Source organism: Paramisgurnus dabryanus, chromosome 12, assembly GCF_030506205.2.
Source record: "Paramisgurnus dabryanus chromosome 12, PD_genome_1.1, whole genome shotgun sequence".
NCBI lineage: Eukaryota > Metazoa > Chordata > Actinopteri > Cypriniformes > Cobitidae > Paramisgurnus > Paramisgurnus dabryanus.
In genome coordinates, this window is record NC_133348.1 from 39,028,773 (window position 1) to 39,047,387 (window position 18,615).

Sequence of the window (18,615 nt, forward strand, 5' to 3'; positions counted from 1 at the left end):
CAGCAGATAGTGACCATTGACTCCCATAGTAGGAATAAAAAAATGATGGAATTTTACAGGTTCAATGAAAATTCTTTCATAATTTACTCATCCTTGTGTTGTTTTAAACCTGTATGCATTAGTTTTTTTCTGATTAACACAAAAGAAAATATTTTGAGGAATGATGGTAAACCCACAGCAGATAGAGACCATTGACTCCCATAGTAGGAATAAAAAAATGAAGGAATTTTATATGTTAAATGAAAATTATTTCATAATTTACTCATCCTTGTGTTGTTTTAAACGTGTATGCATTAGTTTTTTTCTGATTAACACAAAAGAAAACATTTTGAGAAATGAAGGTAAACCCACAGCAGATAATGGCCATTGACTCCCATAGTAGGAATAAAAAATGATGGAATTTTATAGGTTCAATGAAAATTCTTTCATAATTTACTCATCCTTGTGTTGTTTTAAACCTGTATGCATTAGTTTTTTTCTGATTAACACAAAAGAAAATATTTTGAGGAATGATGGTAAACCCACAGCAGATAGTGACCATTGACTCCCATAGTAGGAATAAAAAAATGATGGAATTTTACAGGTTCAATGAAAATTCTTTCATAATTTACTCATCCTCGTGTTGTTTTAAACCTGTATGCATTAGTTTTTTTCTGATTAACACAAAAGAAAATATTTTGAGGAATGATGGTAAACCCACAGCAGATAGTGACCATTGACTCCCATAGTAGGAATAAAAAATGATGGAATTTTATAGGTACCATCAACTGTGTGCTAATTATATATTTTTTAAATATTTTCTTCATCATTTATCAAGATACTTCTAAATAATTTTTTTCCTACTATGGAAGTCAATGGTAATTTATTTCATTATTTGCTTTACAGGCTTGCAGAGCTGATATGATGACGACTTAAACATCCTCGACACAACTGAAGGCACAACTTAAAGAGATTGTTCAATGAAAATTATTTCATTATTTACTCATCCTCGTGTTGTTTTAAACCTGTATGCATTAGTTTTTTTCTGATTAACACAAAAGAAAATATTTTGAGGAATGATGGTAAACCCACAGCAGATAGTGACCATTGACTCCCATAGTAGGAATAAAAAAATGATGGAATTTTACAGGTTCAATGAAAATTCTTTCATAATTTACTCATCCTTGTGTTGTTTTAAACCTGTATGCATTAGTTTTTTTCTGATTAACACAAAAGAAAATATTTTGAGGAATGATGGTAAACCCACAGCAGATAGTTACCATTGACTCCCATAGTAGGAATAAAAAAATGATGGAATTTTATAGGTTCAAGAAAAATTCTTTCATAATTTACTCATCCTTGTGTTGTTTTAAACCTGTATGCATTAGTTTTTTTCTGATTAACACAAAAGAAAATATTTTGAGGAATGATGGTAAACCCACAGCAGATAGTGACCTTTGACTCCCATAGTAGGAATAAAAAAAAGATGGAATTTTATAGGTTCAATGAAAATTCTTTCATAATTTACTCATCCTTGTGTTGTTTTAAACCTGTATGCATTAGTTTTTTTCTGATTAACACAAAAGAAAATATTTTGAGGAATGATGGTAAACCCACAGCAGATAGTGACCATTGACTCCCATAGTAGGAATAAAAAAAAGATGGAATTTTATAGGTTCAATGAAAATTCTTTCATAATTTACTCATCCTCGTGTTGTTTTAAACCTGTATGCATTAGTTTTTTTCTGATTAACACAAAAGAAAATATTTTGAGGAATGATGGTAAACCCACAGCAGATAGTTACCATTGACTCCCATAGTAGGAATAAAAAAATGATGGAATTTTATAGGTTCAAGAAAAATTCTTTCATAATTTACTCATCCTTGTGTTGTTTTAAACCTGTATGCATTAGTTTTTTTCTGATTAACACAAAAGAAAATATTTTGAGGAATGATGGTAAACCCACAGCAGATAGTGACCTTTGACTCCCATAGTAGGAATAAAAAAAAGATGGAATTTTATAGGTTCAATGAAAATTCTTTCATAATTTACTCATCCTCGTGTTGTTTTAAACCTGTATGCATTAGTTTTTTTCTGATTAACACAAAATAAAATATTTTGAGGAATGATGGTAAACCCACAGCAGATAGTGACCATTGACTCCCATAGTAGGAATAAAAAATGATGGAATTTTATAGGTACCATCAACTGTGTGCTAATTATATATTTTTTAAATATTTTCTTCATCATTTATCAAGATACTTCTAAATAATTTTTTTCCTACTATGGAAGTCAATGGTAATTTATTTCATTATTTGCTTTACAGGCTTGCAGAGCTGATATGATGACGACTTAAACATCCTCGACACAACTGAAGGCACAACTTAAAGAGATTGTTCAATGAAAATTATTTTATTATTTACTCATCCTCGTGTTGTTTTAAACCTGCATGCATTAGTTTTTTTCTGATTAACACAAAAGAAAATATTTTGAGGAATGATGGTAAACCCACAGCAGATAGTGACCATTGACTCCCATAGTATGAATAAAAAAATGATGGAATTTTATAGGTTCAATGAAAATTCTTTCATAATTTACGTATCCTTGTGTTGTTTTAAACCTGTATGCATTAGTTTTTTTCTGATTAACACAAAAAAAAAATATTTTGAGGAATGATGGTAAACCCACAGCAGATAGTGACCATTGACTCCCATAGTAGGAATAAAAAAATGATGGAATTTTATAGGTTCAATGAAAATTCTTTTATAATTTACTCATCCTCGTGTTGTTTTAAACCTGTATGCATTAGTTTTTTTCTGATTAACACAAAATAAAATATTTTGAGGAATGATGGTAAACCCACAGCAGATAGTGACCATTGACTCCCATAGTAGGAATAAAAAATGATGGAATTTTATAGGTACCATCAACTGTGTGCTAATTATATATTTTTTAAATATTTTCTTCATCATTTATCAAGATACTTCTAAATAATTTTTTTCCTACTATGGAAGTCAATGGTAATTTATTTCATTATTTGCTTTACAGGCTTGCAGAGCTGATATGATGACGACTTAAACATCCTCGACACAACTGAAGGCACAACTTAAAGAGATTGTTCAATGAAAATTATTTTATTATTTACTCATCCTCGTGTTGTTTTAAACCTGCATGCATTAGTTTTTTTCTGATTAACACAAAAGAAAATATTTTGAGGAATGATGGTAAACCCACAGCAGATAGTGACCATTGACTCCCATAGTATGAATAAAAAAATGATGGAATTTTGTAGGTTCAATGAAAATTCTTTCATAATTTACGTATCCTTGTGTTGTTTTAAACCTGTATGCATTAGTTTTTTTCTGATTAACACAAAAAAAAAATATTTTGAGGAATGATGGTAAACCCACAGCAGATAGTGACCATTGACTCCCATAGTAGGAATAAAAAAATGATGGAATTTTATAGGTTCAATGAAAATTCTTTTATAATTTACTCATCCTTGTGTTGTTTTAAACCTGTATACATTAGTTTTTTTCTGATTAACACAAAAGAAAATATTTTGAGGAATGATGGTAAACCCACAGCAGATAGTGACCATTGACTCCCATAGTAGGAATAAAAAAAATGATGGAATTTTATAGGTTCAATGAAAATTCTTTCATAATTTACTCATCCTTGTGTTGTTTTAAACCTGTATGCATTAGTTTTTTTCTGATTAACACAAAATACAATATTTTGAGGAATGATGGTAAACCCACAGCAGATAGTGACCATTGACTCCCATAGTAGGAATAAAAAATGATGGAATTTTATAGGTACCATCAACTGTGTGCTAATTATATATTTTTTAAATATTTTCTTCATCATTTATCAAGATACTTCTAAATAATTTCTTTCCTACTATGGAAGTCAATGGTAATTTATTTCATTATTTGCTTTACAGGCTTGCAGAGCTGATATGATGACGACTTAAACATCCTCGACACAACTGAAGGCACAACTTAAAGAGATTGTTCAATGAAAATTATTTCATTATTTACTCATCCTCGTGTTGTTTTAAACCTGTATGCATTAGTTTTTTTCTGATTAACACAAAAGAAAATATTTTGAGGAATGATGGTAAACCCACAGCAGATAGTGACCATTGACTCCCATAGTAGGAATAAAAAAATGATGGAATTTTACAGGTTCAATGAAAATTCTTTCATAATTTACTCATCCTTGTGTTGTTTTAAACCTGTATGCATTAGTTTTTTTCTGATTAACACAAAAGAAAATATTTTGAGGAATGATGGTAAACCCACAGCAGATAGTTACCATTGACTCCCATAGTAGGAATAAAAAAATGATGGAATTTTATAGGTTCAAGAAAAATTCTTTCATAATTTACTCATCCTTGTGTTGTTTTAAACCTGTATGCATTAGTTTTTTTCTGATTAACACAAAAGAAAATATTTTGAGGAATGATGGTAAACCCACAGCAGATAGTGACCTTTGACTCCCATAGTAGGAATAAAAAAAAGATGGAATTTTATAGGTTCAATGAAAATTCTTTCATAATTTACTCATCCTTGTGTTGTTTTAAACCTGTATGCATTAGTTTTTTTCTGATTAACACAAAAGAAAATATTTTGAGGAATGATGGTAAACCCACAGCAGATAGTGACCATTGACTCCCATAGTAGGAATAAAAAAAAGATGGAATTTTATAGGTTCAATGAAAATTCTTTCATAATTTACTCATCCTCGTGTTGTTTTAAACCTGTATGCATTAGTTTTTTTCTGATTAACACAAAAGAAAATATTTTGAGGAATGATGGTAAACCTACAGCAGATAGTGACCATTGACTCCCATAGTAGGAATAAAAAAATGAAGGAATTTTATATGTTAAATGAAAATTATTTCATAATTTACTCATCCTTGTGTTGTTTTAAACGTGTATGCATTAGTTTTTTTCTGATTAACACAAAAGAAAACATTTTGAGAAATGAAGGTAAACCCACAGCAGATAATGGCCATTGACTCCCATAGTAGGAATAAAAAATGATGGAATTTTATAGGTTCAATGAAAATTCTTTCATAATTTACTCATCCTTGTGTTGTTTTAAACCTGTATGCATTAGTTTTTTTCTGATTAACACAAAAGAAAATATTTTGAGGAATGATGGTAAACCCACAGCAGATAGTGACCATTGACTCCCATAGTAGGAATAAAAAATGATGGAATTTTATAGGTACCATCAACTGTGTGCTAATTATATATTTTTTAAATATTTTCTTCATCATTTATCAAGATACTTCTAAATAATTTTTTTCCTACTATGGAAGTCAATGGTAATTTATTTCATTATTTGCTTTACAGGCTTGCAGAGCTGATATGATGACGACTTAAACATCCTCGACACAACTGAAGGCACAACTTAAAGAGATTGTTCAATGAAAATTATTTCATTATTTACTCATCTTCGTGTTGTTTTAAACCTGTATGCATTAGTTTTTTTCTGATTAACACAAAAGAAAATATTTTGAGGAATGATGGTAAACCCACAGCAGATAGTGACCATTGACTCCCATAGTAGGAATAAAAAAATGATGGAATTTTACAGGTTCAATGAAAATTCTTTCATAATTTACTCATCCTTGTGTTGTTTTAAACCTGTATGCATTAGTTTTTTTCTGATTAACACAAAAGAAAATATTTTGAGGAATGATGGTAAACCCACAGCAGATAGTGACCTTTGACTCCCATAGTAGGAATAAAAAAAAGATGGAATTTTATAGGTTCAATGAAAATTCTTTCATAATTTACTCATCCTCGTGTTGTTTTAAACCTGTATGCATTAGTTTTTTACGGATTAACACAAAAGATAATATGTTGAGGAATGATGGTAAACCCACAGCAGATAGTTACCATTGACTCCCATAGTAGGAATAAAAAAATGATGGAATTTTATAGGTTCAAGAAAAATTCTTTCATAATTTACTCATCCTTGTGTTGTTTTAAACCTGTATGCATTAGTTTTTTTCTGATTAACACAAAAGAAAATATTTTGAGGAATGATGGTAAACCCACAGCAGATAGTGACCATTGACTCCCATAGTAGGAATAAAAAATGATGGAATTTTATAGGTACCATCAACTGTGTGCTAATTATATATTTTTTAAATATTTTCTTCATCATTTATCAAGATACTTCTAAATAATTTTTTGCCTACTATGGAAGTCAATGGTAATTTATTTCATTATTTGCTTTACAGGCTTGCAGAGCTGATATGATGACGACTTAAACATCCTCGACACAACTGAAGGCACAACTTAAAGAGATTGTTCAATGAAAATTATTTCATTATTTACTCATCCCCGTGTTGTTTTAAACCTGTATGCATTAGTTTTTTTCTGATTAACTAGTCACATCATCCAAATCATCGTCCTGTATATTAGACCCCGTTCCCACAAAACTACTTAAAGAAGTATTCCCTGTAGTGTCAACCCCGGTTCTAAATATCTTTAACTCATCGCTAGAAATAGGATACGTTCCAACAGCTTTCAAACTAGCAGTTATTAAACCGCTGATTAAAAAACCACAGCTTGACCAAGGAGAACTTAATAACTTTAGACCAATCTCAAATCTCCCTTTTCTTTCGAAAATATTAGAAAAGGTAGTGGCAAGCCAGTTACGCACATTCTTGACAAATAATAGTACATATGAAAAGTTCCAATCAGGATTCAGGCCCCACCATAGCACAGAGACAGCGTTGCTTAGAGTTACAAATGACCTCCTATTAACATCCGATCGTGGTGAAATCTCAATTCTTATATTACTAGACCTTAGTGCAGCATTTGACACAATAGACCACAGAATCCTACTCAATAGACTAGAAAACTATGTTGGTATCAGTGGTCAGGCGCTAGCCTGGTTTAGGTCATATCTAACCAATCGCTATCACTTTGTTTATGTAAATGAGGAAGAGTCATATCACTCCCTGGTTAAATACGGTGTACCGCAGGGATCAGTTTTAGGTCCTATCCTGTTCTCGTTATACATGTTACCCCTAGGAGACATTATCAGGAAACACAACATAAGTTTTCACTGCTATGCGGATGATACCCAGCTTTACATCTCCTCGCATCCCAGCGAAACACACACGTTTTCTAAGCTAAAAGACTGCATTAGCGATGTTAGTGACTGGATGGCACATAACTTTCTTAAGCTCAACTCCAATAAGACAGAGGTACTTATTATTGAACCAAATCGCTACAAACATAATATGTCAGATTACAAATTGCACATAGATGGCTGTACTGTGGTGCCATCTTCCACGGTTAGGAACTTAGGTGTGATGTTCGACAGCAACTTATCCTTTGATAGTCATATTGCCAACGTCTGCCGCACAGCATTCTTCCATCTTAGAAATATCTCAAAAATACGCCATATACTGTCTACATCTGACGCAGAGAAGCTTATTCATGCTTTTATGACCTCTAGAATAGACTATTGTAACTCGCTACTCGGGGGATGCCATTCAAATCAGGTCAACAAGCTTCAGCTAGTTCAAAACGCTTCTGCAAGGGTACTTACTCGATCTAAGAAGTATGACCACATAAGCCCAATTCTGGCATCTTTACACTGGCTACCAGTTAAATATCGCATCCAATTTAAAATATCATTAATCACCTACAAAGCTTTAAATGGCTTAGCACCCTCATATCTTAGAGAATTACTATCAGAATACAATCCATCACGCACACTACGGTCGCAAAATTCTGGCCTATTGATTATCCCTAGACTATCAAAAGTGTCTAAAAGTGGAAGATCCTTTTACTACTTAGCCCCTAAGCTCTGGAATGATTTACCAACCGATGTCCGAGAATCAGACACAGTCGATCATTTTAAATCTAGACTTAAAACTTTTCTCTTCAACAAAGCATTCGCATAATTTGTCTAGTAAAGGTTCTTAACTCGCAATAGTTATTTTCACGGAACAAAGCACTCACGGTCATAACACAGACCAACCAAATAAATAAATAAAAACCTTTTCTACATGAACACTTAAAATGAATTGCATTAAATAGTTTGCCACCGTTTGCCACTGAACCTGCATTAACGACGACAGTGGGGCTTTCGGCCTTAGTCAAACGGTTTGGCACGTATGGTCGGGTTGCGATTTTGGTGCTTTCGTGTGTCTTGTGAATAGTATGCCATACAGACCCGTTTGCCACTGAACCTGCATTAACGACGACAGTGGGGCCTCCAGCCTTAGTCAAACGGGTTGGTATGTATGGTCGGGTTGCGTTTTTCGCGCTTTCGTGTGTCTTGTGAATAGTATGCCATACATACCCGTTTGCCACTGAACCTGCATTAACGACGACAGTGGGGCCTCCAGCCTTAGTCAAACGGGTTGGCACGTATGGTCGGGTTGCAATTTTGGCGCTATCGTAAGTCTTATGAATAGTATGCCATACAGACCCGTTTGCCACTGAACCTGCATTAACGACGACAGTGGGGCCTCCAGCCTTAGTCAAACGGGTTGGTATGTATGGTCGGGTTGCGTTTTTCGCGCTTTCGTGTGTCTTGTGAATAGTATGCCATACAGACCCGTTTGCCACTGAACCTGCATTAACGACGACAGTGGGGCCTCCAGCCTTAGTCAAACGGGTTGGCACGTATGGTCGGGCTGCGATTTTGGCGCTATCGTAAGTCTTATGAATAGTATGCCATACAGACCCGTTTGCCACTGAACCTGCATTAACGACGACAGTGGGGCTTCCGGCCTTAGTCAAACGGGTTAACACGTATGGTCGGGTTGCGATGTTTTTGGCGTCTTCTCCTGGTCCTGTAAATGGTATACAATATAGACCCGTTTGCCACTGAACCTGCATTAACGACGACAGTGGGGCTTTAGGCCTTAGTCAAACGGGTCGTCAGGTTTCATTTTCTCTTAAAGATCGGAAGGTGACCCTTATTTACCATATATACCCTCGCATTGGGCCCCCAATTTGCTAAATCCTCAACTGTGGATAATATTATTATGCCGCAATATTTAGTCTGTCTGGAACTAAGCTGAGTTAAACCACATCACTGTGTGACACTTCAATACATATGAACGGCTGCTACGCTAATACGATTTTGTTTTTCTCTCCCTGTCTCGTCCTCGACCCGAGGACGAGACAAACAGACCCAGTCCCGGTAGATGTGAAAGTCGGCACACCTCTGATCTACTGGCCGTCCTTCAACGTTATGCCCAGCTGATACCTGACCAACGATCACCGGCAGAACCGCTTAATCTCCGCTAAATCTCCATTTCCGTTCTCCCAAGGGTTTTTCCCTCCTAGGACTTATTTTTCCTCGGATAAAAGCACGGGGTTTTTTTTTTCTCCTAGGGGGTTTTTCACCCCGGGGAGGCAGCCTTTTTGGGCTTTACCTAGCTTCCTCTTCTATACGTTGCTTTAGTAATACGTGCAATTATAATATTGAGTCATAGCCGCAGCAAATTTAACTGCTCATGCTATCATGTATTCTGTTGTGCTATCTGTCGTTTTCTGTGCTTTTCACTGCTTCTATTTATGTAAAGCTGCTTTGAAACAATTGACTTTTGTGAAAAGCGCTATATAAATAAAATTGAATTGAATTGAATTAAACCCACAGCAGATAGTGACCATTGACTCCCATAGTAGGAATAAAAAAATGATGGAATTTTACAGGTTCAATGAAAATTCTTTCATAATTTACTCATCCTTGTGTTGTTTTAAACCTGTATGCATTAGTTTTTTCCTGATTAACACAAAAGAAAATATTTTGAGGAATGATGGTAAACCCACAGCAGATAGTGACCATTGACTCCCATAGTAGGAATAAAAAATGATGGAATTTTATAGGTTCAATGAAAACTCTTTCATAATTTACTCATCCTTGTGTTGTTTTAAACCTGTATGCATTAGTTTTTTTCTGATTAACACAAAATAAAATATTTTGAGGAATGATGGTAAACCCACAGCAGATAGTGACCATTGACTCCCATAGTAGGAATAAAAAAAAGATGGAATTTTATAGGTTCAATGAAAATTTTTTCCTTATTTTACTCATCCTTGTGTTGTTTTAAACCTGTACGCATTAGTTTTTTTCTGATTAACACAAAAGAAAATATTTTGAGGAATGATGGTAAACCCACAGCAGATAGTGACCATTGACTCCCATAGTAGGAATAAAAAAATGAAGGAAATTTATATGTTAAATGAAAATTATTTCATAATTTACTCATCCTTGTGTTGTTTTAAACGTGTATGCATTAGTTTTTTTCTGATTAACACAAAAGAAAATATTTTGAGAAATGAAGGTAAACCCACAGCAGATAATGGCCATTGACTCCCATAGTAGGAATAAAAAAATGATGGAATTTTATAGGTTCAATGAAAATTCTTTCATAATTTACTCATCCTTGTGTTGTTTTAAACCTGTATGCATTAGTTTTTTTCTGATTAACACAAAAGAAAATATTTTGAGGAATGATGGTAAACCCACAGCAGATAGTGACCATTGACTCCCATAGTAGGAATAAAAAAAAGATGGAATTTTATAGGTTCAATGAAAATTCTTTCATAATTTACTCATCCTTGTGTTGTTTTAAACCTGTATGCATTAGTTTTTTTCTGATTAACACAAAAGAAAATATTTTGAGGAATGATGGTAAACCCACAGCAGATAGTGACCATTGACTCCCATAGTAGGAATAAAAAAAAGATGGAATTTTATAGGTTCAATGAAAATTCTTTCATAATTTACTCATCCTTGTGTTGTTTTAAACCTGTATGCATTAGTTTTTTTCTGATTAACACAAAAGAAAATATTTTGAGGAATGATGGTAAACCCACAGCAGATAGTGACCATTGACTCCCATAGTAGGAATAAAAAAATGAAGGAATTTTATATGTTAAATGAAAATTATTTCATAATTTACTCATCCTTGTGTTGTTTTAAACGTGTATGCATTAGTTTTTTTCTGATTAACACAAAAGAAAACATTTTGAGAAATGAAGGTAAACCCACAGCAGATAATGGCCATTGACTCCCATAGTAGGAATAAAAAATGATGGAATTTTATAGTTTCAATGAAAATTCTTTCATAATTTACTCATCCTTGTGTTGTTTTAAACCTGTATGCATTAGTTTTTTTCTGATTAACACAAAAGAAAATATTTTGAGGAATGATGGTAAACCCACAGCAGATAGTGACCATTGACTCCCATAGTAGGAATAAAAAAATGATGGAATTTTACAGGTTCAATGAAAATTCTTTCATAATTTACTCATCCTCGTGTTGTTTTAAACCTGTATGCATTAGTTTTTTTCTGATTAACACAAAAGAAAATATTTTGAGGAATGATGGTAAACCCACAGCAGATAGTGACCATTGACTCCCATAGTAGGAATAAAAAATGATGGAATTTTATAGGTACCATCAACTGTGTGCTAATTATATATTTTTTAAATATTTTCTTCATCATTTATCAAGATACTTCTAAATAATTTCTTTCCTACTATGGAAGTCAATGGTAATTTATTTCATTATTTGCTTTACAGGCTTGCAGAGCTGATATGATGACGACTTAAACATCCTCGACACAACTGAAGGCACAACTTAAAGAGATTGTTCAATGAAAATTATTTCATTATTTACTCATCCTCGTGTTGTTTTAAACCTGTATGCATTAGTTTTTTTCTGATTAACACAAAAGAAAATATTTTGAGGAATGATGGTAAACCCACAGCAGATAGTGACCATTGACTCCCATAGTAGGAATAAAAAAATGATGGAATTTTACAGGTTCAATGAAAATTCTTTCATAATTTACTCATCCTTGTGTTGTTTTAAACCTGTATGCATTAGTTTTTTTCTGATTAACACAAAAGAAAATATTTTGAGGAATGATGGTAAACCCACAGCAGATAGTGACCATTGACTCCCATAGTAGGAATAAAAAAAAGATGGAATTTTATAGGTTCAATGAAAATTCTTTCATAATTTACTCATCCTCGTGTTGTTTTAAACCTGTATGCATTAGTTTTTTTCTGATTAACACAAAAGAAAATATTTTGAGGAATGATGGTAAACCTACAGCAGATAGTGACCATTGACTCCCATAGTAGGAATAAAAAAATGAAGGAATTTTATATGTTAAATGAAAATTATTTCATAATTTACTCATCCTTGTGTTGTTTTAAACGTGTATGCATTAGTTTTTTTCTGATTAACACAAAAGAAAACATTTTGAGAAATGAAGGTAAACCCACAGCAGATAATGGCCATTGACTCCCATAGTAGGAATAAAAAATGATGGAATTTTATAGGTTCAATGAAAATTCTTTCATAATTTACTCATCCTTGTGTTGTTTTAAACCTGTATGCATTAGTTTTTTTCTGATTAACACAAAAGAAAATATTTTGAGGAATGATGGTAAACCCACAGCAGATAGTGACCATTGACTCCCATAGTAGGAATAAAAAATGATGGAATTTTATAGGTACCATCAACTGTGTGCTAATTATATATTTTTTAAATATTTTCTTCATCATTTATCAAGATACTTCTAAATAATTTTTTTCCTACTATGGAAGTCAATGGTAATTTATTTCATTATTTGCTTTACAGGCTTGCAGAGCTGATATGATGACGACTTAAACATCCTCGACACAACTGAAGGCACAACTTAAAGAGATTGTTCAATGAAAATTATTTCATTATTTACTCATCTTCGTGTTGTTTTAAACCTGTATGCATTAGTTTTTTTCTGATTAACACAAAAGAAAATATTTTGAGGAATGATGGTAAACCCACAGCAGATAGTGACCATTGACTCCCATAGTAGGAATAAAAAAATGATGGAATTTTACAGGTTCAATGAAAATTCTTTCATAATTTACTCATCCTTGTGTTGTTTTAAACCTGTATGCATTAGTTTTTTTCTGATTAACACAAAAGAAAATATTTTGAGGAATGATGGTAAACCCACAGCAGATAGTGACCTTTGACTCCCATAGTAGGAATAAAAAAAAGATGGAATTTTATAGGTTCAATGAAAATTCTTTCATAATTTACTCATCCTCGTGTTGTTTTAAACCTGTATGCATTAGTTTTTTACGGATTAACACAAAAGATAATATGTTGAGGAATGATGGTAAACCCACAGCAGATAGTTACCATTGACTCCCATAGTAGGAATAAAAAAATGATGGAATTTTATAGGTTCAAGAAAAATTCTTTCATAATTTACTCATCCTTGTGTTGTTTTAAACCTGTATGCATTAGTTTTTTTCTGATTAACACAAAAGAAAATATTTTGAGGAATGATGGTAAACCCACAGCAGATAGTGACCTTTGACTCCCATAGTAGGAATAAAAAAAAGATGGAATTTTATAGGTTCAATGAAAATTCTTTCATAATTTAATCATCCTCGTGTTGTTTTAAACCTGTATGCATTAGTTTTTTTTCTGATTAACACAAAATAAAATATTTTGAGGATTGATGGTAAACCCACAGCAGATAGTGACCATTGACTCCCATAGTAGGAATAAAAAATGATGGAATTTTATAGGTACCATCAACTGTGTGCTAATTATATATTTTTTAAATATTTTCTTCATCATTTATCAAGATACTTCTAAATAATTTTTTTCCTACTATGGAAGTCAATGGTTATTTATTTCATTATTTGCTTTACAGGCTTGCAGAGCTGATATGATGACGACTTAAACATCCTCGACACAACTGAAGGCACAACTTAAAGAGATTGTTCAATGAAAATTATTTTATTATTTACTCATCCTCGTGTTGTTTTAAACCTGCATGCATTAGTTTTTTTCTGATTAACACAAAAGAAAATATTTTGAGGAATGATGGTAAACCCACAGCAGATAGTGACCATTGACTCCCATAGTAGGAATAAAAAAATGATGGAATTTTACAGGTTCAATGAAAATTCTTTCATAATTTACTCATCCTTGTGTTGTTTTAAACCTGTATGCATTAGTTTTTTTCTGATTAACACAAAAGAAAATATTTTGAGGAATGATGGTAAACCCACAGCAGATAGTGACCATTGACTCCCATAGTATGAATAAAAAAATGATGGAATTTTATAGGTTCAATGAAAATTCTTTCATAATTTACTCATCCTTGTGTTGTTTTAAACCTGTATGCATTAGTTTTTTTCTGATTAACACAAAATACAATATTTTGAGGAATGATGGTAAACCCACAGCAGATAGTGACCATTGACTCCCATAGTAGGAATAAAAAATGATGGAATTTTATAGGTACCATCAACTGTGTGCTAATTATATATTTTTTAAATATTTTCTTCATCATTTATCAAGATACTTCTAAATAATTTTTTGCCTACTATGGAAGTCAATGGTAATTTATTTCATTATTTGCTTTACAGGCTTGCAGAGCTGATATGATGACGACTTAAACATCCTCGACACAACTGAAGGCACAACTTAAAGAGATTGTTCAATGAAAATTATTTCATTATTTACTCATCCTCGTGTTGTTTTAAACCTGTATGCATTAGTTTTTTTCTGATTAACACAAAAGAAAATATTTTGAGGAATGATGGTAAACCCACAGCAGATAGTGACCATTGACTCCCATAGTAGGAATAAAAAAATGATGGAATTTTACAGGTTCAATGAAAATTCTTTCATAATTTACTCATCCTTGTGTTGTTTTAAACCTGTATGCATTAGTTTTTTCCTGATTAACACAAAAGAAAATATTTTGAGGAATGATGGTAAACCCACAGCAGATAGTGACCATTGACTCCCATAGTAGGAATAAAAAATGATGGAATTTTATAGGTTCAATGAAAACTCTTTCATAATTTACTCATCCTTGTGTTGTTTTAAACCTGTATGCATTAGTTTTTTTCTGATTAACACAAAAGAAAATATTTTGAGGAATGATGGTAAACCCACAGCAGATAGTGACCATTGACTCCCATAGTAGGAATAAAAAAAAGATGGAATTTTATAGGTTCAATGAAAATTTTTTCCTTATTTTACTCATCCTTGTGTTGTTTTAAACCTGTATGCATTAGTTTTTTTCTGATTAACACAAAAGAAAATATTTTGAGGAATGATGGTAAACCCACAGCAGATAGTGACCATTGACTCCCATAGTAGGAATAAAAAAATGAAGGAAATTTATATGTTAAATGAAAATTATTTCATAATTTACTCATCCTTGTGTTGTTTTAAAGGTGTATGCATTAGTTTTTTTCTGATTAACACAAAAGAAAATATTTTGAGAAATGAAGGTAAACCCACAGCAGATAATGGCCATTGACTCCCATAGTAGGAATAAAAAAATGATGGAATTTTATAGGTTCAATGAAAATTCTTTCATAATTTACTCATCCTTGTGTTGTTTTAAACCTGTATGCATTAGTTTTTTTCTGATTAACACAAAAGAAAATATTTTGAGGAATGATGGTAAACCCACAGCAGATAGTGACCATTGACTCCCATAGTAGGAATAAAAAAAGATGGAATTTTATAGGTTCAATGAAAATTCTTTCATAATTTACTCATCCTTGTGTTGTTTTAAACCTGTATGCATTAGTTTTTTTCTGATTAACACAAAAGAAAATATTTTGAGGAATGATGGTAAACCCACAGCAGATAGTGACCATTGACTCCCATAGTAGGAATAAAAAAAAGATGGAATTTTATAGGTTCAATGAAAATTCTTTCATAATTTACTCATCCTCGTGTTGTTTTAAACCTGTATGCATTAGTTTTTTTCTGATTAACACAAAAGAAAATATTTTGAGGAATGATGGTAAACCCACAGCAGATAGTGACCATTGACTCCCATAGTAGGAATAAAAAAATGAAGGAATTTTATATGTTAAATGAAAATTATTTCATAATTTACTCATCCTTGTGTTGTTTTAAACGTGTATGCATTAGTTTTTTTCTGATTAACACAAAAGAAAACATTTTGAGAAATGAAGGTAAACCCACAGCAGATAATGGCCATTGACTCCCATAGTAGGAATAAAAAATGATGGAATTTTATAGGTTCAATGAAAATTCTTTCATAATTTACTCATCCTTGTGTTGTTTTAAACCTGTATGCATTAGTTTTTTTCTGATTAACACAAAAGAAAATATTTTGAGGAATGATGGTAAACCCACAGCAGATAGTGACCATTGACTCCCATAGTAGGAATAAAAAATGATGGAATTTTATAGGTACCATCAACTGTGTGCTAATTATATATTTTTTAAATATTTTCTTCATCATTTATCAAGATACTTCTAAATAATTTTTTTCCTACTATGGAAGTCAATGGTAATTTATTTCATTATTTGCTTTACAGGCTTGCAGAGCTGATATGATGACGACTTAAACATCCTCGACACAACTGAAGGCACAACTTAAAGAGATTGTTCAATGAAAATTATTTCATTATTTACTCATCTTCGTGTTGTTTTAAACCTGTATGCATTAGTTTTTTTCTGATTAACACAAAAGAAAATATTTTGAGGAATGATGGTAAACCCACAGCAGATAGTGACCATTGACTCCCATAGTAGGAATAAAAAAATGATGGAATTTTACAGGTTCAATGAAAATTCTTTCATAATTTACTCATCCTTGTGTTGTTTTAAACCTGTATGCATTAGTTTTTTTCTGATTAACACAAAAGAAAATATTTTGAGGAATGATGGTAAACCCACAGCAGATAGTGACCTTTGACTCCCATAGTAGGAATAAAAAAAAGATGGAATTTTATAGGTTCAATGAAAATTCTTTCATAATTTACTCATCCTCGTGTTGTTTTAAACCTGTATGCATTAGTTTTTTACGGATTAACACAAAAGATAATATGTTGAGGAATGATGGTAAACCCACAGCAGATAGTTACCATTGACTCCCATAGTAGGAATAAAAAAATGATGGAATTTTATAGGTTCAAGAAAAATTCTTTCATAATTTACTCATCCTTGTGTTGTTTTAAACCTGTATGCATTAGTTTTTTTCTGATTAACACAAAAGAAAATATTTTGAGGAATGATGGTAAACCCACAGCAGATAGTGACCTTTGACTCCCATAGTAGGAATAAAAAAAAGATGGAATTTTATAGGTTCAATGAAAATTCTTTCATAATTTAATCATCCTCGTGTTGTTTTAAACCTGTATGCATTAGTTTTTTTTCTGATTAACACAAAATAAAATATTTTGAGGATTGATGGTAAACCCACAGCAGATAGTGACCATTGACTCCCATAGTAGGAATAAAAAATGATGGAATTTTATAGGTACCATCAACTGTGTGCTAATTATATATTTTTTAAATATTTTCTTCATCATTTATCAAGATACTTCTAAATAATTTTTTTCCTACTATGGAAGTCAATGGTTATTTATTTCATTATTTGCTTTACAGGCTTGCAGAGCTGATATGATGACGACTTAAACATCCTCGACACAACTGAAGGCACAACTTAAAGAGATTGTTCAATGAAAATTATTTTATTATTTACTCATCCTCGTGTTGTTTTAAACCTGCATGCATTAGTTTTTTTCTGATTAACACAAAAGAAAATATTTTGAGGAATGATGGTAAACCCACAGCAGATAGTGACCATTGACTCCCATAGTAGGAATAAAAAAATGATGGAATTTTACAGGTTCAATGAAAATTCTTTCATAATTTACTCATCCTTGTGTTGTTTTAAACCTGTATGCATTAGTTTTTTTCTGATTAACACAAAAGAAAATATTTTGAGGAATGATGGTAAACCCACAGCAGATAGTGACCATTGACTCCCATAGTATGAATAAAAAAATGATGGAATTTTATAGGTTCAATGAAAATTCTTTCATAATTTACTCATCCTTGTGTTGTTTTAAACCTGTATGCATTAGTTTTTTTCTGATTAACACAAAATACAATATTTTGAGGAATGATGGTAAACCCACAGCAGATAGTGACCATTGACTCCCATAGTAGGAATAAAAAATGATGGAATTTTATAGGTACCATCAACTGTGTGCTAATTATATATTTTTTAAATATTTTCTTCATCATTTATCAAGATACTTCTAAATAATTTTTTGCCTACTATGGAAGTCAATGGTAATTTATTTCATTATTTGCTTTACAGGCTTGCAGAGCTGATATGATGACGACTTAAACATCCTCGACACAACTGAAGGCACAACTTAAAGAGATTGTTCAATGAAAATTATTTCATTATTTACTCATCCTCGTGTTGTTTTAAACCTGTATGCATTAGTTTTTTTCTGATTAACACAAAAGAAAATATTTTGAGGAATGATGGTAAACCCACAGCAGATAGTGACCATTGACTCCCATAGTAGGAATAAAAAAATGATGGAATTTTACAGGTTCAATGAAAATTCTTTCATAATTTACTCATCCTTGTGTTGTTTTAAACCTGTATGCATTAGTTTTTTCCTGATTAACACAAAAGAAAATATTTTGAGGAATGATGGTAAACCCACAGCAGATAGTGACCATTGACTCCCATAGTAGGAATAAAAAATGATGGAATTTTATAGGTTCAATGAAAACTCTTTCATAATTTACTCATCC